This window comes from Euprymna scolopes, chromosome 15, assembly GCF_053919585.1.
Source record: "Euprymna scolopes isolate OS-2025 chromosome 15, ASM5391958v1, whole genome shotgun sequence".
NCBI lineage: Eukaryota > Metazoa > Mollusca > Cephalopoda > Sepiida > Sepiolidae > Euprymna > Euprymna scolopes.
The window spans coordinates 76,753,376-76,777,481 of record NC_136496.1 but is presented as its reverse complement, the minus strand read 5'-3'; the positions used below and the strand labels follow the sequence as shown (position 1 = coordinate 76,777,481).

The window sequence follows — 24,106 nt, the reverse complement described above, 5'->3', positions numbered from 1 at the left end:
GCCATGACTGGGTAGAGGTCTTATAAAATTCATAATTTTATTCTTAGTATTACTGAGAATTGAACTTCAACCTCCAGAACATTGTCACTGAGAACTGCTTATTACTTAGCACTTTCATCTGTTATGCCACTGCAGATTACAAATTATTTAAGACTTCTCTCTAGTCATGGCTGATGGAACAAGAGCAAAATACCTCCATAGAAAATACAGTTCTGTTCGAAATTCCATACAGATTCCTGAGTTTGACAGGATGCACCTGAAGAAGGTTGGATTTTACATCGGTCGAAACGTTCTGGGCATCATGGGTAAATGTTGCATTTTCAACCACAATCAAGGAACCAAATAAATCGTCTTTTATACATACATGCATGTGTGTATACTGAGTCTCTTTATATAGTTGCTTTTTCTCATCATCATTTTATGACCATGTTGCCTAGTGTCCCTTGGGTGTCTCATCTGTTTAAGTAGACAAATAAACTACAAGGAGCTTTCCAAACGTACTGCCTCCTATTTTTTTTTTTTATTTTACCCTAACAGATCAGATGGGATTGTAAATTGTATTGTTATGGTGACTGAACTTTATGCATTCATGACCTGAGGGTTTCATCTCTGTTGCAGATATTGATGGTGTGAGTCTCTAAGAAAGCAACTCTGTTATGGATGTGCATCAAAAGCAGAGATGCATCATTGAATTCCTGGCAAAAGTGCATTGAGAATAGTAGTGACTATGTAGAAAAATAAATTCTGGAGCACAAAAGGTTACTCGTTTTAATGGTATCATTCCCATCTTCGTAGCTCTGTAACTTTTTGAGTTAAAAAAAATTGGAGACTTATCTTTTGGAACGACCTTTGTACTCCTGCATGAAAAGCACAAGGAGACTTTTTGCTGAGTTTTCTTTAAAGTTTTATTGGAGAGAATGGACTTGTGTGGAGAGAGATTACATAGCTGAAATTATTTCTTTCTTAACTTAGTTTTCTAACTTGAGAATTGAGTGACGTAGATGGACAGGGGTTAAAGGTAACATTCAGCTTAGATCATTTCTACATCATTGGATGTGTCTGTTCACTTGACTTCCAATGGAGGGATTGACTAGAAATTTTTGTTTCTCTTGCTCAAAAACCTGACATCATGTCATATCATGATTGTTTAACTTTTATTTTATGTAGAGAGTTTGACCTCTTACCCACTTCAACTTTGCATCATCTGTCTCCGGCAACAATTCTGTTAGCAGCTAGGTTATCCTGACTTTTACTAATGTGACCCTTGTTAAAATTCACACACGATAACTTAATCGCTACTTACTATGTTACTGTATTGATGTTACTATGCAACATAAATACAGTGGAAAATGACTAAATGTACTTAAAATGCAGGTTGGCTTTTGGGGCTCAATTTTAAGGTGCCAAACATTTGCCTCCTATTCTGTTTGAAATGGTATCACGACAAGAACACATGCTACAGGAGTTTGGCTGGCATAGGTAATCTTGTTGCACACACCTTTTGGACTATTTTGTAGACCTAACCAGCCCAGACATAGCAGACCTGAGATATTTGCTGAAATTGTGAATGGATAGATCATGCTGCTGACTGTTGGATGGCCTTGACGTGTGATGAAGGTAATGCCATAGGAGCCAGCTCAACCTACCCTGGGTGAATGCCATTCCAGTCTAAGTAGATACAGTACTTCTGTAAGAGAGGACCCATATCAATCAGAACGTTTCTGATTATGATGTACAGATTATAATAAATGACTGGGCCATCAGCAAACAGTATTGACATTAAATGAAAACCACTGTCTCTCTATCTTCCTCTATTCCCCCACTCATCCCTACCCCTCTATTTTTCTTTACCTAGTCCATTCTTCTCTCTGAACATTCACACATGCACTCAAACTCGATTTTATAGATTCCCCTTCTTGATTTAAAAAAATATAAAAGTCAAGCACTTCCCTTTTGTTAATTTTTCAACCATTTAATGTACTATCTCTCCTGATGAATTCTGCATCAGTTTAGTCAAAGAACTTTTCTTAATCTGAGACAACGCCGACCATGAAAATGACAACTTGGTGGGTGTTTGTTTTGTAGTTTTCGACTTTTATCTAGATATATACACACAAATGCCTGTATAGATTTTTTTTAAGAACGTTTTTTGCAACTTTATTTTTGGTGAGGGGAACCAAAAATATTTTAACTCTATGCTAAACCTACCCTAACCTTACTTTAACCACCTCTAGTCTAACCTGGTTTTGCATTTATATGCTCTTGTGTCGCCTGCTATTTTACATCTTCTTTTGCAACTTTCAAATCGTAAAATGTATCGGCTATTTCTAGTCTGTTCCATAAATCACAATTGGAAATATTTCAGTTGATAGAAACACCCACTTGACAAGTCATCTAAGACCTGTTATCAATTACTGTGCAAGATAATTGGTTTGTTAATACTATTTACATTGACTGCATTCTTGCAAGATGATAAAATTAGATATAGTGTCTACATTAAACTATCAACACCAACTGCGGCGGCAGCATGATGCTCAGAATGGTTTGGAAATGAACGCATTTGTATCCATGGTTTAACCGTACATCATTGCAATGGTATCGGAAAGTAAAACCAATTATATCAAGACTCGTGGGACATGCCTCTTAGCAGTATTTTATTGGTTTAGCAACAGAGGCTCATATAGATTACTTGACATGCCTCTTGATGACAGAAATCAGTTTGAAAAAGACAAAAAGAAGTTGGAAAAAAGTGTTAAAGTATGTTGGATCGAAATTAAAAAAAAATGTTAAAAGGATTTCACTAAAACCACTAGCAAAAATATAATGAACAGACATATAATACATTGGCCCTGACCAATGGAGGAGGTGATGTATGGGAGGATGGTATCATTATAAACAAACATATACTAACTCCCACAGTGGAAGGGGTAATCCCTGGGAGAATTGTATCATGACCACAGTACAGATACTACACTACCCCCCCCTAAAAAAGAGGTAATGCTTGGGAAAATGGTATTGTGACCACAGGACATCTACTGCCCCACCCCCTGAATTTAGCCTTGAAATATTGTGTATTAGTTTTAAATAGTATAGAAAACTGAACTGAGCATTAAAAGATAATAATATTTAAAAGATAGTAAGACAATCATATTCTTGTCTATTTATATATTCTGATTATTCCTTTGAAAAAAGGTCAAATACAATTTTTGGAAGCCAAACTGCTTCAAAAAAGGTTAAATTAAAAACGAGGCTACATCAAAGGGAGGTTACTTTCATATTGTTGTTATATAATAATCTGATTGTTTCTTCCTTATACATTATGCTTGGAAAAAAGGCTATATACAATTTTGGAAGGACATTTGACTCTGATCTCTGAGTCACCAACAGTCCCAAAGTAGACACTGTCCTCAACTGTTGCAAACCTAAGACCATCTGCAAATTGTCTCCATACTCATCACCACCCACAAAACAACCACAAACCAACCTTAAACACACAGACTTCCATTGTTTGGTTCTTTGTCCCAAATTATACTTATGAAAACAAAGAAGGTCAAAATTTATGAATTGTGCAATGCAAAATAGAAAAAAAGAATGTGGTATCTTGATGTTTATAATTCCAGGAATGTTGATTTGTGACTATATAAGAGAAAAGCAAGAAGAGAGAGCAAACACAGTGGCAAGCGCAATTGAAATCTTTACACTTCTTCATCGTCAAGCCACACACCAACCAACCAACCCCTTACAACTAACATCTTTCTCTCTCTTTCTCTCTCTCTCTTTGTCAATGAACAATCAGCTAAATTTTAAATAAAACTTATACTTTGAAATTTGTCTCTGCTGATTTTGAGAATAGTGTCAAAAGAATTGTCAAATGTATATATTATATAAATTATATATACATTTGACAATGCAACAGATGTTGTTTTGGTGCCGTGACATTCAACAACACAACACTCATTAATCTTTATCCTTGAGTGGCCTTCAGGCCTTGTAATTGAGGATTCCATTGAAAAAAAAATAATGTACCTCCAAGAAGTTATATCTTATTTTATTTTTAGTTTTTGGAATCCTTTGAGATGAGCCTTCATAAATTGTGCATTCATTTTTTTGAGGACTGTTATCCTTCTCCTCATCTTCATTGTTTTACCACGTTTCGGCCATCTCATCCCCTGGCCTTTTCCAGGTGAAAAGTGGTGAAACAACAAGAACAACTATGAAGATTAGGATAACAGTCCGCAAAAAGAATGCATAAACCTCCAAGAAGATTTAAAAGTTCTGTACGTGGCTAGTATTGTTTCTTTCTCTGTATTTTTTGTTTGTTTTATGAATTTTGTTCTATTTCATCATTTTTGTTTCATCTATTTAAAGTAAAGGGTCTATCAAATTACGAAACATTTTATTCGTTACTAACTGGTATAGTCTGCCTTCCTTCAAGTTCCTTCTTGGCAATTTCTAATTAACCCCCTTTATAATCTACTAGCCTGGGTGCCCGGTGTTGCCCTGGTGTTTGGGCGTGTATGTTAAAAAAAAAAAGAAAAAATGGTACTGGGCAAGCAGGCTCGAACCCGTGACGCAAAGGTGGAAAAGAAAGTGAAAGAAAACCTGACATCTTACCCCCTACTCCATGACACGACTGGAAGTTCAGAACATTGAAATTAGTAAAGTCATTCCAACTGATACGATGACTTGCAAAAATGGTGACGCAAAAAAAAAAAAACGACCCTCCTCATAGAAAAGTGCTCAGTTGAGGGTGAAGGAATTAATGTTTTTGGCCAATTTTTCGATATTTGTTGTCCGAAGGGTCGTACTTCAAAATGATACCGTAAAAATCCGTCGCCTCTGTCAAAAGTCTGTCACCTCTGTTGAAAGTTTTAGGTAGACATACATACATATGTACATTTAAATAGACATGTGAGATTTATATTATAGATGATTACAAAAAATTCCTGTCCTTTCGCATTTCTATGAGATAAATAACCAAATGAATTCTACTAGAGAGTAAAAAGTGAACCATGGGTTTACTTTGAACTATTTCACAACTTTTGCTTACCCCTATTTTCTTGTGTAGTCCATACATTCCTGTAACGCTGTTTCTGACAAAGGGAGAACAACTGCTGTTTTCTGGGTTGGCTATTGTTTAGAGTGGGTGCTATGTAGATATTTTTCAATCCTCTCATAATATTCATCATCATTAAACTGTCAATCTATCCATCTCATGAACCTGTATCCTGGAGTGGCTTTAGACCTTGATAAGTGGTAACTCCTTAGTAAAAATATAGATATAGGCATTGCTATGGAATCCTACCAAGAGATCGACTACAGAAAAAAAAAATGTACTACATATCTAAAAGCACACGGGACATAGAATGATAGCAGTCACTATTCTAGTAGATTAAATAATGGTTTCTATTTGACCTTCAGAGAAGGTCACCCACTGCGATAAATGGAAACTGAAGAAGGCAGGAGAGTATGCTGGTTGAAATATTTTAAATTACCTAAAACCTGATAAGATATCATCTTGGAAATAACGAATACCAACATTATGCATCGACAGTGTTTTGAATCAGTCATATTTATAAATTCCACCCATCTTTTGTGATTAAGTCATCGAGTGCATTTTACATTAAAAGAAATCGATTAATAATTAAAAAAGAATGCGTCCATTTGCTAATGAAAATGCTATTTCAAATATAAGTGTGACAGACTGACGAAAATGCTATTTCAAATTTAAGCGTGACAGAAGAATGAACAAAGCTTCCTTAATCTGCACGTTTAGTGATGAAAACGTTATTTCAAACTGAAGCCTGACAGACGGACAAAGCCTTTTCAACAAAATGCGAGAACACTAATAGCCATGGTTAATGATACATTACCTGAAAGTACCTCGTTCAAACTTCTCGGCTTAACGTCCAGTTCCCTCTCGGGGGCGGGGGGACTGGTCCCCCTCCCCTCACTCTCCACATTAAAAAACGGCTTTGTGCCTAATTTGCTCAGTGGGGAAGCAAATAAATAACTACATAAAGGGCATTGCTAATGGACTCTCTCTTTACTGTTCTAGAAAGTTACTTACGCCTGAGAGTATCCTGTACCTCTACAAGGCCACCATTCGCCCATGTATGGAGTATTGTTGTCACATTTGGACCAGTGCATCTGCTACTAGTCTCTCCCTCTTAGACAGAGTTCAAAAGAGAGTCGAAAACCTATTGAGTCCTGCACTATTAGCTAGGCTTCAACTGCTGTCCCATTGACGAAATGTTGCGTCTCTCTGCCTGTTTTACAAGTATTTTAATGGTAGGTGCTTTGAACTACAATCCCTTGTGCCCCCTCGACGGAAATACACTGAACAAACCCAACAAGCAGCTAAATCTCACCCCTACAATGTAAGATGTAAGAAAGTCTTTTACTCTAATAGTTTCTTCCCTAGGACTGCTAGACTTTGGAATTCCCTTTGGGGTTCCTGCTTCTCCAACTGTACTGACATGCAGGAGTTTAAGTGTAATATAAATAGACATCTTGCTGCTCAACTCCCCACATAGTACTCCTACAAATTATGTCCCAGATTGTAGCTCTCTACATAAAAAGTTGCACTGTGCCTTGTTTGGGGTGAAAATGCATTAAAAAAAAAAAAAAAAAAAAAGAAAAAGAAAAAGTGGTTCATCCCAATGATTTCCTAACAGCAGAGTGCAACCATGTTGACGATATTGGCTCGATTGTGTATAGTTTCCATATGCTGTTCTTTGCTAATAGAATTTTTCTGCAAATTAAGTCAATTAAAAATGTTTGCTAACATCTCAAAATAAAACAGCAGCAGCAGTTCATTAATTGTTTATTGATTAAGTCCTATTGATTGATTGAAATGTAGCAGTTTGTAGAAATAACAATAAAAAAAAAGCTTCAGCAGACAGATTCAGAAACGCATATTTTATTTTTAAATATACATGCATGGATTATCATGATATCCGGTTAAATGTCTGTTTTACATTCCGGATGGTTTTAAGAAATTGACTTCTAAATTAACCTATCTCTGGACAGGTCTTTATTTATCCCTCTTTCCCTTAGCTGCATTTTGATCATTTCCTCCCATATTTCTGTTGGCCTTCTCCTGTGAATTGAACCTCCTTTTTTCTTTTTTGCCTCCCCACCCCCGACAAAGATTGGACCTAGTAATTCATTCTCGTTTGTCTATTTGCACTTTACTCAACAACCACGCCTTCAATTTTGGAATTTTGCACAAACATTAGTCATGGTGAAAGTAAATTTTTGCCAAAACAGATTTTCTAGGATAACTCCTAGGGCATTATAGGGGTAAAATTGAGGTAAAATCGTTCATCTGTTCATTTGTTCATACTTTTCTCAATAACAACGCTTTGGATATATTAAAATTTTGGACAAACATTAGTCATGGTGAAAGTAAATTTTTCACTTGTGGAGCGGGACCCCATATGCTCGGCTTGTTTTTTTTTTTTTTTTTTTTTTTTTTAAAGGAATATCCACTTATCAAGGCCTAAAATCCACTCGAGGATAAGGGTTAATTAGTTTATAAGGAGGACAGTGAAACAATGTGATGATTGGTAATGATTGGTCAGAAATTGATTATTTAACAGCATGATTCAACAAGAATTTGTTTAGATTAGACTTGAAAACAACTATATTGTAGTGAGCTGGAAAGTAGCTCTGTGGTAATGTGTTCCACAGACGCGAAGTTCTTAGAAAGAAACTGCTCATGGAAGCTCTGTTTAGTTTTAGGTATGTAGAGAGAGAAAGGGAAATTATTGACAATGATTGTATCTAAACTAGGCTTTGTTGTGATTTGTTTTTTGTTTTAAGATGGAACCGCAGATTGGAGCTCAGTCGAATATGTACCATGAAAATTATGATAGAGCAGAGAGAGAGACTAGTAATATCTTTTCTGTGAGAAAGTGTCTGTAGCGAAAAGTGACATCTCTCACTAGATTTTAAAGTCGTTTTTGCACAATGGCAACAGTACTCCATTTTGGAATGTCTTTGACTCTTATAAAATGAAGGATTGCGTTAGATATGCGATACTTTCTGGAACGGTAGAATGATCCAGCCATTTGTCTAATGACCTTAGCAATTATTCTCACAACGTTTCGGCCGATGTAACCTTCAATCTTCCTCAGATTTATTTTATCAAACTCGGAAATCTTTCTGTCAAACTCTGAAATTTGCACAGAATTTCGAACAGAACCCTTTTTTTTTATCCCCAGTGATAGCATGCTCTTGTTCCATCAACCATGACTGGGTAGAAATCTTAATTTGTAATTGTATTCTTAGTATCGCCTGCACTGATGACTGAACTTTCAACCTCCTGAATAGTGTCATTTTGATGTGAATTTTATCATAATAAGCATTCTTTTATTCCATAATCCTGCTCAATATCTCACTGCTGATGCAGTTCTCTACCTATATAAGAGCCAGGTACATCCAAGGATGGAGTATTGTTGCCACATCTGGGCAGGAGCTGCTAGAAAGACCTGTCTTGACAGAATTCAAAATAGACTTCATAGCCTAGTGGGGGGGGATACCCTTTTCTCTTCCCTGCAATCTCTTTCTCACAAAAAAGACGTTGCGAGCTTGTCTCTGCTTTATTGTTGTTTTCATGGCAAGTGCTTGTCTGATCTCTAATCTAAGGTTACCCCTCGCCAAACTTTCACGAGAAACACTCGTCTAGCTGAAGACACTATCAATAATTTCCCCGACTCTTTATCTGTGCCTAAACCTAAACGTAGATTGCATGATCAAAGCTTCTTTCTTAGAACTGCACACCTGTGGAACTCTCTTCCATTTGCCTGCTTTCTGGCTGACTATGATATGGTCATCTTCAAGTCCAACGTAAACAAGTTCTTAATGAGTCGTTCCTCTTAAATAATCCAATTTACAATATTTCCACTATTAACAATTACTACGACATTGTCTCATTGACCACTGTACACTTATTAACCCTTATCCTTGAGTGGCCTCTGGGCCTTGATAAGTAGTGACTTCTTTGTAAAAAAAACAAATTATAGGATATAATGTTTGTTAGCAAATATTTTTATCATTTTCAGTCATACCAAAACTGAAAGGATTTAATTAGAAATAAATGAAACAAGTGATTTTTTTTTTGTATTTACTTTGTTGTTTCTTTATTTACAAAACAATAATTAAGCGTCATTATTATGCGGTTGAATTATTTTTTTGCTTCTCTAATTGCGGATGAATGTAACAGAACGTGTATGGGTGCATATGAGAGAATCAGCAGCAGCCGAGGGATGGCAGGTTAGTGAAAGTATTAGCAGCAGTTGCTAAAGCACGTATGCAAATTAGCGAGCTTGTATCACAAGAAAAAGAGAGAAAAATGCACCACCTGATCAAAGAGAGAAGTAAGTTGTCAGGCAAGATGGACGTGTAAAAGTCGAGGGCGAGAATGCTCTGTTTTACAGTTGTAAAAATGGAATGGAAATTTAAATTTCGTTGCGTCTTAAATTCGGTACATTTTTACATTACGTCAAACTCGTCGTTCACATTCGACATGTCAACTTTTATAGGTTTTCTGGTATGTTGTGGAGGTTTGAGGTGCCTATTCCGAAAGCTGTTCTTAACATGGGGAGGTTGGGGTGTTTATTTGTTATAAGCATACCCAAAAACCTTGGACTCATGTAAAAATAAAAAAAATGAAAAAGGTATATCAAATTGACTTCTTTTTTTTTTTTCGATAAAAAATTAAATTATTTTGTTTTTGTTAATAAAATTTTATTTAAAAAAAACATCTTTCATTTTTTTTGTTTTTTTTAATATATATAAAAAGTATGATTGTTGAATATTATTTTTTCAATTACTTTCAATTTGGGGAGGGGGAACAATAAAAAAAGATTAAAACGAACTGAAATCTAAATTTCCATTCCATTTTTACAACAACTGTTAAACAGATCATTCTCTTAATTTTATTTTTATTGCGGAATATTATCCTCATCTTTTCTTAGTTGTTTCACGACGTTTCGGACAACTATTCCTCTAGCCTTCGTCAGGTGGTAACCGCAACGGATAGGAACTCTGAACCTCCTGACTGCATTCACTGCCTTCCGTAGTTGTTGTCGTGTTACCACATTTTGGCCAAGTAAGCCTCTGGCTGGCTTTGAGTAGGATTGAAACCGCTATCTTCAGACAATTCTCACCTGGAACCGTAGAGATTCAACATCTCTATCAACTGCGCCACGGGCCCCGAAGAGTGATCAAGATTGAATTTTTTGGTCTTATAAATTCATGTTTATTTATTATCTGATCTTCCATAGTCGGGTTCGTACTGAATGACATATATATATATATATATATATATATATATATATATTTTTTTTTTAAGTGAATTTATATGACCAAAAAATTCAACCTTGATCGCCCTTCAGGGCCCGTGGCGCAGTGGATATACTGAATCTCTACTGTTCCAGGTGAAAATTGTCTGAAGATAGTTACCACCTGACGAAGGCTAGAGGAATAGTTGGCCGAAACGTCGTGAAACAACTAAGAAAAGATGAGGATAATAGTCCGCAATAAAAATAAAATTAATAAATAATACTCATCTCAATAATGAATTCCGATTAAAATAATATAGAGCATTCTCTGTAAGACATTGAAAAGCACGTGTGTGTGCAAAAAGACTTTGGAAATATAACGAAATGCATTTGATTTGCACAAATGTGGAGTCGGATTTTTATTTCTTTCCTTTTTTATTTGTTTGTTTCTTTGTGACGGTATTAGACAGCGTGTGGGTCCGAGGTTTGAAATATAACGACACAGTTAAAAAGTAACGGCCACGTTACATGAATACTGGAATATGGAGAGAATTTACATACGTCCAGCACACTTTGTAATATGAAGGAGATGAGGGAGGATGAGGTAATGAATGAGGAGGTGAACAGAACAAAGAGTGAATAAAAAAAGGAGGAAAATAGTAGGGTGAGGAAAGGAAGAAACACTTTGTTGAAATTTAAAAAAAAATAGAATTCCGTTTCAGTTTTAAAGTTTTGTATATTCAAGAGAGTATTAGCAAATGAATTAATATTTTATTTAAATGTTAAAATTTTCAATTTAGTAGAAACGGCCACCTACAGAACTCTGTACTGTGGGCCTACTTTCCAGCAGATTACAACATGGTCATTTTCAAATCCAATGAAACAAGTTCTTGTGAAGCCGTCCCCTTAAATAATCAAATTCTACCCACTCTCCTCCACCACCACCACTACCACCAATCACTGTGCTGTTGTCTCACTCACCTTACACTCATTAACCCTTATCCTTGAGTGGCCTTAAAAAACGTTCCTTTTTTTTTTTTTTTTTAAATCAAAATAAGACTTGAAAATGTTTTTATTGCTTATTCTCATTTTTTCAATCTCTAATCTGATTATTTTTCTCATAAATATTTAAAATCAAATATGGCGGCATAAGACAGCTTCCCCACATGTGCTTTGAATTCAATTTTTTTTTTTTTTTTTTTGGCGAGGGATGCCTGTAAACACTGCAATAAATAAAAAGATTTTTTATTCTTATTTTTTTACAAACTTTAAATATCTCCATTTCATTTTATCAGCATTTTTTCTTATCAAATCATTTTTCATATCAAGGGGGGAAAAACAAAATAATTTTCCAACTGTTTTGTTGAGGAACATATATTTTTCTATGAGTTATTTGGTGGACTTCCGCTATTCAATGAAACACGTGTAAGACCTACTTCATAAAAAATATGAATAAAATATTAGGAGTGTGAATTAAATACATCTTCTGGTTTTTGAATAATAACTAACAATATATATATATATATATATATATATATATATATATATACTTTTGATTAAAGTGACAACTCCTGTTTGTTTCTTTGTTTTTTCTTATACGTCCTTTTGAGTTAACTGGACATGAATTTTAATTTTGTAACTCATCAATTATCTGATGAAGACTCCTGAGAGTTGAAAACGTTTGCAGATATGGTGAGTTCCTGTACACACTCTAGCTGGAAATGGTTAGATCAGAAAATAAACAAATGGGAATTGTCACTGTTTAATCAAACATGGATCAAAGAAGAAATACTGCTCCCCCCCACACACGGTCTCCATAAAGTCCGTGTGCACCTTAAACATTCATAACTTTATTTGAAACTAACCTGGGTGCCCGGCATTACCCGAGTGTTTGTAGGTGTGTGTTGAGCAAAAAATAAAAATAAATAAATATTAATAATAAAAAGTTGTAGTAGGTAGGCAGGCCGGCTTGAACCCGTGACGCAAAGGCGGAAAAGAAAGTATAAGTAAGAACCTGATGTCTTACTCCTACTCCATGATGCGACCGGAAGTTCGAAACATTGAAATTAGTAAAGTCATTCCAACAGATATGATGACTTGTAAAAATGGCGATGCAAAAACAAAAAAAAACAACCCTCCTTGTAGAAAACTGCCCAGTTAAGAGTGGAGGAATTAATGTTTTTGGCCAATTTTTTCGATATTTATCGTCCGAAGGGTCAAGCTTCAAAATGATATCGGTTTTATCCATATATAAGTGTTCACATATCCTGCATCATTAGCAATATAAAGGGTAGTACGATTTTGCACGTCACACAAAACATTTTCCAACTGATTAACAGTAATGCCTGATATCATACTTGTTATTTTAGCTTTTAAATCTTCTAATGAACTAGGTTTGGTATATTACACAATTGTTTTCACATGTCCTAATTAAAAAAAAAAATCTCATTAATCAAAGGAGATTTTCCGCAATGGTTCAAATTGATTCTGAAAAACACTTTTTTTTTTTTTTTTACATATCTAAAAATTATTGCAAATTTTATGGTGAAGAATTCAATATCAACACTTAAAACTAGTTATATTAAATTTATCATGTTTACATATTATTTCTATCAAATATAAAAAAAATTATACATTTGTAAACGTGCACATGAACTTTATGGACACTATGTGTGTGCACGTGTGTGCATATATATATATATATATATATATATATATATATATATATATATATATATATATAAAAAACACTAAGATGTACCTGGCGTTCCTCAGTAGTAAAGGTAACGTTAAATCCCTTAAAAAAAAAATGAAGTAAAAATAGAACGGAAAAAAACTGAGACATGCGGGTATTATTTTTTTCTAAACAGTTCACTTCTTGTAAGTAAAAAAAAAAAAATATTTGAGCTGAAATCGAACTTAAAACTGTGAGTCAAGCACGATAACCATCAGACCAGCTTGACACAATCTTTAAAAAGTGTTTTCAAACCTCATAAAAGAGTTGACAAACTGATAAGTACCATTTTTTTCAATTTTAACCCCTTAGCAGCCCTTTTTAAGTAAATTTTAATGTTTCTAATTAAATTATTTTCTCATCTTTTGTTAAATAGATTCTCGGACATAAATTGGATTTTGGCCATGAACACAAGACAATGATTTAGCCTCCAGAAGATATCAGCAATGTGAGGTAAGTTTATAAGTTCATTTATTTCTGAGATGAAAAAGTGCTCGCTATCAGGAATAGAGCATACACAATCTACCGTAGACATGCAGTGAAATCTGCATTGTGACAAATAGTTCCTACTTTGAATAATTGTCAGAAGTGTTGATCACTTTGGTTATGAAATGCGCACACACACACATCTATATGTATTTTATGGCAGACATTTGGAATCTGTTATTTACTTTTCTGGAACCAAAAAGCAGATAGCCATTTATCAACATAGAAGACATTGAAAAATGAGGTAGAAAAAAATCATGTCATCGATTAAAATTTAACATAAACTACTTATGATCCTTTCGGTCATAGGTCACATATATGGTCATGATGCAGTGCCTCCGTTTAGCCTTCAGAGATAATGGACACATTTGTAAAGGTAGTTGCATGTATAATTACGAGGTAAAGGTTGCGCAATCTCTAGCCATACCTCTCCTGAATCGACACTGCTTGGGCTCAGTGGCAAGGAGAGTCCCAAGACTGACTGGAAACAATGCCGAGATAAGCAGAGAGCACATACAGCACTTGGAATTCCCAAAGGGTCACCCATTTTAGTACTGACCAGGCTCAACGTTGGGATGGTAAATGTGGTAAACATAAACTACATTTACTATCCCGATAAATGCATTGACAACGATACGTACGATTTTTAGAAGGCGAACCATTAAAAGATACATCTGCCTTACTTAAAAATGCTAGGTTTATTTTGGTGTCTTTATTAGAAAAAAACCCACCCAATATTATTGCTAATGAGACTTTGTTTCAAAACTATATGATAAAATTATTGTCCAAGACTCAATGTCTATCACAATAAAAACATTGTTTCTGAAATGATCGTACAATTTATTGATTTTGTTTTGTTCTTTCTTATGAAACCGATCTTTAATTTTTAATTCCAATTATAAATTATTAATCATCTTATTTAATATTAAAATAGCTCTAAGATATATATACCTATTGAGCTTATTATATATCTACAATACAACGAGCACTGTTTTCTTTTCTTTTAATTGTATTATTGAATGTACTAATACATTAAAATATTCTCTGCTCTTTAGACTCTTGCTCTAATCCTCTATAAGTATATATCTATCTCTCTCTCTATATATATATATATATCTATCTCTCTCTCTCTCTATATATATATATATATATATATATATAATATAAAAATATAACACGGAAATTACATAATTATGTAATTTCCGTGTTATATTTTCCGTGTTATATTTTTATGTTATTGCTCTGTTTACCACATTGAGCTCTCATACCCGGATTTCCTCCTGGAATTATTCCATTATAACACTATATATATATATATATATATATATTAGCGTTGGGATGATTAATCGGAATCAGAGATCAAAATCGGAAGGTTTATGGGTATCGGAATCGGAAAATAAGTACAAATTTTTCCGATGACAAAAACGATTCTTTTAATTGTCCTTTTTGTTTTTATCTGAATATACTTAAAGCAAACTCTTCTTTTGTCGGTAATGATTATAAGATAATAAATATTTATTGGTTTTTAACTAATAGTAAAACTAAAATCGGTAGATGATTCCCGCAAGTGTATTTTTTTCGTTTAGGAAAATATCTCCACATTTAACAGACGTTTTTGCAGTAATCAGGGAAAAATAACAACTCTATATTTAACTATTTAAAGATTTATAAAGAATTGGAATCAGTAATTTTATCGGAATGTGGAAAAATATTGGAATCGTCCCATCACTAATATATATATTATAATATATATATGAAAATTTTTTTTTACAAATGTTTTCTTAAACTGTAAACATCTGTAACAAGCAAGATTAAGCTTCCTTGGCCTTTTGGCTTGAAAAACAGTGTAGTATCTGTTCTGATGTGACACTCAGTAAATTTTGTCCTCAGTTAGTAAAGGAGAACTCCTTCTACACCGAGACAATTTAAATTTTTGTTCCAATTTAGAATGCTGTTCTTCACATTAAAAACTGGCCTTGTGTCTAACTTTGCCGTTGTGGGGAGGCAAGTAAGCAGTAACATTTTTACATAATGATTACAAATGATAAACAAAATTTTTGACTTCTCAGTTTTCAAACGAAAAGCTAATGAAACTGATAGGTTTGAAAAACTGATTTAAAAAGTGCAAGCTGCTTACGATCTTAATCATCATCATCATCATCATCATGTAATCCGTCAATCTTGATGATGACTAGTCGGGGCCTCTGTACTTTATCCCTTGGTGTTGGTGTAGTCCTCTTTCTGTGTGAAACGTCCGGTCACAGGCACCGCATATGTGGGTGCCGGAGTTGTGTCGTCGATAGTGTCCCAGCTCTAAAACTTCTTCAATCTTTCTCTCTACTTCTTCCTTCCCTTTGTGGAGACTGTTCCGCAGTTACTCCTTTCTTTGGCTTGTTCCTCTCAACTCTTGACATTGATGTTCATTGCCTTCAGGTGCCACTTTGTTACATCTTTGTAGCAAAGCTTCTGACCTCCTACCTTGCTGATTTCATTTTCCAGTTCCCCTGTAGAAGATCATCTTTGGGATTTGGTTGTCTTCCATTCTAGCAATGTGCTTGGTCCATCATAGTTGTATAATAGCAAGGGCAGCTTCTACACTGTCTGGTTTTGCTCTCCTGAGAACTACCACGTTCTTAATAAACATGGCTCTCATATAGATAGTAGTGGTGGGACGATTATGTGGAATCGGAAAAATCAGAACTTTTGGAGGTATCGGAATCAGAAAATTTTGTACCTATTTTTGGATGTCAAAAACGATTCTTTTAATTACTTTCTTCTTTTTTTTTTTGTAAAACTTAATTTTCCTTTGATGGTATAAATGATAAAATGATAAATGTTGATTTTTAAACTACTAGTAAAACTAGAAGTTATATATCAACCCCAAGTGGATCTTGGGTTTACTTTTGGTAGTCTTGTAACTTTCGCTTTCCTTATTTTGTTTTTTAATCCTCACATTCCATGAGTGGTGGTTCTGACAAAGTGGGAAGAATTGCTGTTTTCGAGATCAGAATCTATTCTATTTAGCATTTATTGTTGGCAAGTTCTTGACCTTGAAATAGTATTATTTTTTTTATTTATTTTTTTTTTTTTTAGCTCCTTACATGAAATGGCTTCATGCCTTGTCTGGAGCGATTTCCATTTAAAAACATGCATTTTTTAAATTATTTTTTAACTTTTTATTTTTTAAATTTTTTTTATTTATCTTTTTTTTTTTTGCATCGGTGAAAATATATGCACATGTCACATGAGTTTTTATGGTAATCCGAAGAAACAAACAACAAAAATATACCCCATTTCTATAGCTAAATATTTAGAAATTTTAAGAGAATTAGAATCGGGGAATTTAGAACAGAATCGGTAATTATATTGGAATAAAAAAAACTATTGGAATCGTCCCATCACTATTAGAAAGTTTAAATTGCAAAAACGATGTAGCTTATTGACAGTGTAGTATCTGTTCTGATGCTACATTTCACCTTTTCTGCCTCGGTCAGTGGAGAAGAAATCCTTTATGACTGAGAAATTTTATTTTTGTTCCTATCCAGAGAGCCTCTTTTTGGGGAGCTGGATTTTCCCCACAGTAAAAACTGACCTTGTGTCTACCTTTTCCCTCGTGGGAAGGCAAGTAAGTAGGAACAATGTAGCTGATTTCTAGACAGTTTTCTTCACAGCCTTCCACGTTACAGATATCACTGATAAAACATTGTACTTATCTCCTGAGCCTCCCCGAAAAAAAAAGAAACAATGAAACAAATAGAGAAAGTTAGTATATTCGATATTAATTTATTATTCACATAAAGTTAGAAAGACCTTATCCTGCCTTCAGAGTTCAAAATAGACTTCGTAGCCTCTTCCCTGCAACCTCTTTCTCATTGAAGAAACGTTGCAAGCCTGTCTCTGCTTTATCATTATTATTATGGCAAATGCTCGTCTGGGCCCCAATCTATGGCCCCCCCCCTCTACCAAACTTTCACGAATAACACTCCTCTAGCTGAAACCACTATCAATAATTTCCTCCACTCTTTATATGTACCTAAACATAAACGTAGATTCCATGAACAAAGCTTCTTTTTATGGAACTGTCTTCTGTTTGCCTGCTTTCCAGCTGGCTACAATAAAAAAAAAAACTACAATATGGTCGTCTTCAAGTCCAAAGTAAACAAGTTCTTGATGAGCCGTTCCCCTGAAGTAATCCAATTTACCAAATTTCCACTACTAACGATTACTATGATATTGTCCCATTGACTACTGTACCCTGCTCAACCCTTATCCTCGAGTGGCCTCTGGGCCTTGATAAGTGGGGACTCCTATGTAAAAAAAACAAAAACAAACAAAAAACATGTACAGTTGAAACTGCTTTCTAAAATGATATAGGCGTTCATGAAATGGCTTCTTATTATTACCTATATGATAATACACTGAGGCATTTTTTATTTTGTTCATACTTATAGTCTCACATTTCACACACACACACACACACACACACACTGCAAAGATGCTGATTGGTGATTAATCTAATATCAGCAAAACAATTCCAACCTTAGCCATTTTATAATGAATTGCTTCCAAATCAAAATATGTCATCCACTTAACTAAAACAGTACAAGCTATATGTTAATACAATAGCGTGTGTGTTATTTATTTATTTTCTGTGTCACCTTACACGCGAGTCGTTTAATTGTTATGGACTTCCATCTCTTGTAATAAATAATTTTACCAAGAATTCTTCATCAGTTTTGATTTCGGTTTCGATTATGGCTGAAGGAACTCAAGTTATATTCTTTTTCATAAATTTCGGTTTCAATTCAAGCTGATACACCCAAGTCAAATTGATATATTTTTTTATTTGTGAAATCGCAACTTTATAATATATAAAAATCGATAGAACATTAACTCTATTATACGAAATCTGCAAGAATTAAAATATCATATTTAAGCGTACTTTACAACCGGGCTACGCCGGGCGTCCCTGCTAGCTTAGATAAATACTTTTGCAGTTTTTACAAAAAAGCTACAATAATATCAAAACGTCTCCATTTACACTGAACATCTACAGAATGCCAACATTAATATATTACATATGAATAAGTCCCCTGTGGAATTTCTAGTTTTAAATAAATACATTTCAAAAAGTGTTGCGACCTTGAAGGCTGGTAATAATTAAAACAAACACAGTGGTATAATTAACAAAAGTATATTATAGAAGTGCACATGATGATTTTGGGGTCATAATTGCCATCAATCACGGTATTTACTACTTTTCCACCACAGGAAGATGTGACACAATGTCAAAAGGTGGATAGAATCCAACCAGAGTACCTAAAATAGCAATCTGGCCTTTATAAAAAGATTGCCTGGGCAGCACCGTCAGAATTCCCCAGTCAGGTCACCTCTGGCATTAAGCAATAAACTTACTCCATCCTAAAGTGGAAGGCAATACCTCAGAGGATGGACCTCCTAGGATTACCCAGAACAAATACTATAGCCCGGTAGATAAAAGGTCACTGAAATGACCCAGTTTCTGCTGGACTGATTGTTGAGATTGGAACCTCGACCGGCATGTGTCTGCAGTTTCCATTTTATTCCTGAAATGGGTAGGTCAGCTTACCCATAACAAGAAGTGACATTCGTTTTATTTGACTACTTGTAAGATCATCCACCGTTGCCCGGAGTGAAAAGTGTAACTTATTTCTATTAAAACTTTCATCTTTCTACATCTCTCTATCCGTCTCTCTATCTTTCTCCCCTCATCCCCCTCTTTCCCCTTCACACAGCCCATTCCTCTTTAGCTGGACACACACACACACACACACACACACACACACACACACACACACACACACACACACACACACACACCTCCTTTATGTAGTAAATTCCTTGAGTAATGAGTTGGTATTTTCTTTCCAAATTAGTACATGATAACACTGAAAACCACCCAGTTTACCCGCAGAGAATGAATAATTTTTTCTAAAATTTATATATTATTCATCCAGAGTAACACTGCTAAAGAATATATCAACTTTGTGAGTCTTTGTTTTGTAGTTTGTAGGTGCGTGAATTTAATGAGGTCGGACATCAAGCCATAGGGGAAACTTAACTTTGGCTGCAAGCCAGTGTCTGCATTTCCCCCAAGATGTTGGGGAAAACCAGATCCCCATAAAAAGGGGAGTGTCCAAATGAATAGCAATTGTCTGATATAAGGTGTTCCCCCCGCATTGATCAAACCTCATTGCTTTTCTGGGTATTCCTGGCCGAGTGCCAGGGGCTTGTTCTGCTACAGGTTCAGTTTCACTTTTATACTGTAAAGCCAAAGAAATACATGGAGAGTAAAAAATATTGCGAAAATAGCGTGTAAAAGTCACCCAAATTAAAGATACACACGACCTCGTTTTGTAAATCATAGATATTATAATCTAGGTAGCATATAAAAGGTTCTAAGAAACAGTAACCGCCCCTAGCGCCCCCCCCCCTGAAAAAACCTTTGCCAGACATACACAAAAAATGTACACACAAACACAAATACACACACATTTTCGCTTCACCCGACATTGCTTGTGTTCACATGAAGTTCCATTTGGACACACCTGCTATGCTAAGGATATTGAGCACTTTTTCATTACTATATGTCAACTCCATCATGGGTAATGTTGAAACCCCACCATTTCAAAAATAAAAGAACTGATAAAAACATGAAAATGTAATCGCTCCCAAAAAAGAAGTACGTAACAAAGGGATATGAAGATAATTCTTCGGATATTGAACACTTTTTGATGACTATATACCAGCGGGTGGATGCTTGGCGTTGCCCGTGCGCTGGACCCCCCCCCCCACTAAAAAAAAAACCCAAAACAACTTTTATTTCATTCAAAATAGCAGAGAGTGCTTGTGCGGCTGAAAAAAAAAGAGCCGTGGTGGCCGTGCTCGAACATAAAATGCAAAAGAGAAGAAGAAGGCAAAAAGTTACGGGCAAACGTTTTTGTCCACACGGCCACAAGTGCTGATGATGTCATAACATTGCCAAATAAGCGTTTTAAACATAGTTTTAGTTTAATATGCATGCGTGACTTGGGGGGTGGGGAAGGCACATGAAAAACAGATCCCCTTCCAAAAAGTGGTCCAAGCAACCTCCACAGAATGAATCTTTTTTTTCTAATTTTCACATATTATGTATCCGGGGCATTGTCCTTTAAGATGATACCGGTTTCAACAAAAGTTTTAGCAGGCGTACAAACAAACAGGTCCCCTTTATATAATAGAAGAAGAGGAAGGATTAGCTGATAATTATATTCATGGAAGAAGAAAGATTAATTTAAAAAAGTGACATTTACTATTTTAAAAAGCGCATTCAGTAAATTATAGTTTGATGCAGAAAGCACCATGGAATTTCCACAAAATCCTGCTAGTTTTTCTCATGTGTTTAGACAAATACATGAGATGACTGATCAAAATGAGGTGGTTGAATTTTAGTGTGAAATAATAGCCTCGGAGTATTTCGTAATGGCTCACAAAAATAGAACTCTCTCTCTCTCTCTCTCTCTCTCTCCCTCTCTCTCTCTCTCTGTAGACTGTCTTTTACTATTCCTTCCTTCTCTGTGCCTTTTCTCTCTTTTTCTCAGCAATTTTCTCTAATGATGAGAGAGAGAGAGAGAGGTGGGGTAAGGAGAGTAATAATAAGACAGGTAGTCTCTCTTTTACTATTACTCTCTCTCTCTCTGTCATCATGCAATTTTCTCAGTAATTTTCTCTTCCGTAATTATAAGGCAGAGATTTTGCATGTTACTCTCCATTTTTTCTTCTTTTTTTTGTGTCCCCAATTCATAAACCTCAGCCTCTACACCTTCCCCCCCAATGAACATTTCTATCTCCTAAAAACTTGGGTGGCTTAGTTTGCTGTCAACTAATGCTGAAATTATCCACACAGATTGTGACCCATGCAAACTCCACATTAAAAAAACGACCCTGGTGTCTAACTCTGTCCCGTGGGGAGGCATTGTAAATAGGAACAATGATTGGTGGCAATAGTGAGAAGAGGAGATGAAAATTGTGTCGCATTTGCAAAACTGTGATCTTGTTTGCATTTTGCTACTCTCTCTAGTTCTTCCCTCACCCCTCTCCATCCTACATCCAATGAAAATGCTTGCAATTGCAAAGGGTTAAGTCTTGCAAATAATCGCTTTGCAAGTGGACAAAATTGAAATGATTTGAGCACAGAGAAACGGTTATTTACATGCATACGTTGTCAATGTATATGATTTTTCCTGATTTCTATGTGGTTATTTATTGCTTCTTGCCACAGGAAGATGTGACACAAAGTCGGGGTGGTGGGGGAAATAAAACCAGCACCCCTAAAGAAGGAGCTCTCTGGCTATTTAAAAATTGCCTAGACAGTCCTGTTGGCATTCCCTGGTAAGGGCACCCCAGGCAGTAAGTAATGAATTTACTCCATCCAAAAGACGGGAGACAATGACTAGGGAGGGTGAACTTTCTAGGACTACCCAGACCCATACCTCAACCCAGATGCAAGGTTATTCATCTATTATATAAAAGGCAAAATGGGCGCGAATGTTTGTGTCCATGAAAGACTTTTCAAATCAGGCTTCTTGCGTCGGTTAAATTCCGTGAGAGGTTTTCACATACTTCCAGATCATAATATCTCGCATTCGCAAACAAACATTGTCTGTGTCTTTTTTTTTTTGATAGTTAAACAAAATTCCCACCGTGCTGTGGTCTCGGCTGTTTTTTTTTTGTTGTTGTTTTTGTATAAATAACGTGAAACTATTCAAACGCAAGCACCTGGCCTTCAGTTCTGTAATTGGTCCTTAGTCAATGTAGGGGAAAAATACTGAGACAATTACACTTTATTTGGATACTGCCAGAGTGCCCCTTTTTGGGGGGAAGCTGGTTTTTCCCTCACATTAAACTAATTTGCTTTCATGGGAGGTTTAAAAACAATGCCATTTCTGCAAGTCATCTTTTGACTACGTTAAATTTGAACACTTTACACTTCCGGTCACGTCATGAAGTAGCAGTAAGACATCAGATTTTCTTTCACTTTCTTTTCCGCCTTCACGTCAAGGGTTTGAGCCTGCCTGCCTACTACCACTTTTTTTTTGCTCAACACACACCTCCAAACACCCAGGCATCCAGGTTAGTTACTGTGTTGAGAATGTATCCTTTGGTGGTTTGAATATAACTTAAACAGGCTCAAATTTGAACTGAGTACATTTGACATTTTTTGGAAAGGAACGTTGGGAAGGGGTTGCTTTTAGCACCCTTTTCTGCTTGACAGGGTACGAAACAGTTTCGAAATCTGATGGATGGGATGTTCTGTTCTCTTCCCTGCAATCTCTTTCTCACAGAAGAGACATGGTGAGTCCATCTCTGCTCTATCGTTATTTTCATGGCAGATGCGCGGCTGAGCTTAAATCCGTCCCTCCCCCCTAAAATATTCACAACAAACACTCACCTAACTACAACTGCTAACAATTTCTATTAGTCTCTACCAAAAACTAAATGAAAATTCCATGAGCAAAGTTTTTTTCCTAGAACATCTTGTCTGTAGAACACTACCATCAGGCTGCTTCCGGGCTTACTATAACATTATAAACAACAAAAATGACAATTCGCTTAGCTACACCAACTACCAACAATTTCCTTTAGTCACTATCTGTACTAAAAACTAAACGAAAATTCCATAAAAAAACGCATTTTGTTACTTGGTCAAGTTTTTTGATGAGCAGCATATAGGAGCTAGTCTATTCATCTTACCATAAACAAGGATGATAAATCCACCTTGTGAGGAACCATCCCCCAAGCTGGCTTAGGTAGCATCCGAATAGAAAACCACACTCAAATCTGAAGGATTTCCCAGCTGTGGAAAGAATATGGAACCTGTCTTTGATTTTAGCTTTAATAGTGACTTGTTGGCTTCAAAAAGTAACTTCAGTTTAGGAGATTTTCCGATATTACTCATTCTATACACATCAAATGATACATCAGGTCGAGTCTGGATAAATACCCACATCATTTGACATCATTTGGTCTTTTTAAATCTGTCTTCTCCTCTTCATTCAGCTCATCATATTTCCTTAATATCTTCCTTTCTTCATATCTATTGGAGAAATAGATGACACATAATTGTTTTGATTTATAATTATCTCAACTTAAGTTTGTCTAATGTATAATCCCAGAAATTTGAAGGTTCCATTTCATGCATTCCAGCCTTGAATATTTTCTTTAATTCTGAAATCACATTTTTTTTTTAAAATAATCATTTCCACAAAATATAAAGTCATCTACATGCATTGCCAGAATACCCATCAAGTTCTTGAATAAATCATGTGAAAGAAACAGTGCACTGTCATATGCATTTACCATTCCTTTTAGTTCAGTTAATGCATGAGTAACTCTCTTGTACCATGAAGGGGGCGCATCATTCAATCCATAAATACATCTTTTCAGCTTCCACACTTGTGACTCTGGACATACTTCAGATGGTGGTCTGAGAAATACTTCTCTCTTTTACATATCATCTTGCAAAAATACTGAGATGAAATCAAGGGTTTCCATCTGCCAATTCTTAACGGAGGCTGTT

The 24,106-nt window shown here is 35.4% G+C and overlaps 1 protein-coding gene across 10 annotated transcripts in view; it reads left to right on the top strand.

Moving 5' to 3' along the window:
* Nucleotides 1-24,106, top strand: part of LOC145293910 (uncharacterized) — a 192,060-nt gene that overhangs the window by 88,052 nt on the left and 79,902 nt on the right. For all 10 annotated transcript variants that reach the window (XM_080140724.1, XM_080140721.1, XM_080140720.1 and 7 more), the window contains one exon: nucleotides 13,400-13,476. The gene's annotated coding sequence lies outside the window, so the exon portion shown is untranslated. The remainder of the gene's footprint in view (nucleotides 1-13,399; nucleotides 13,477-24,106) is intronic.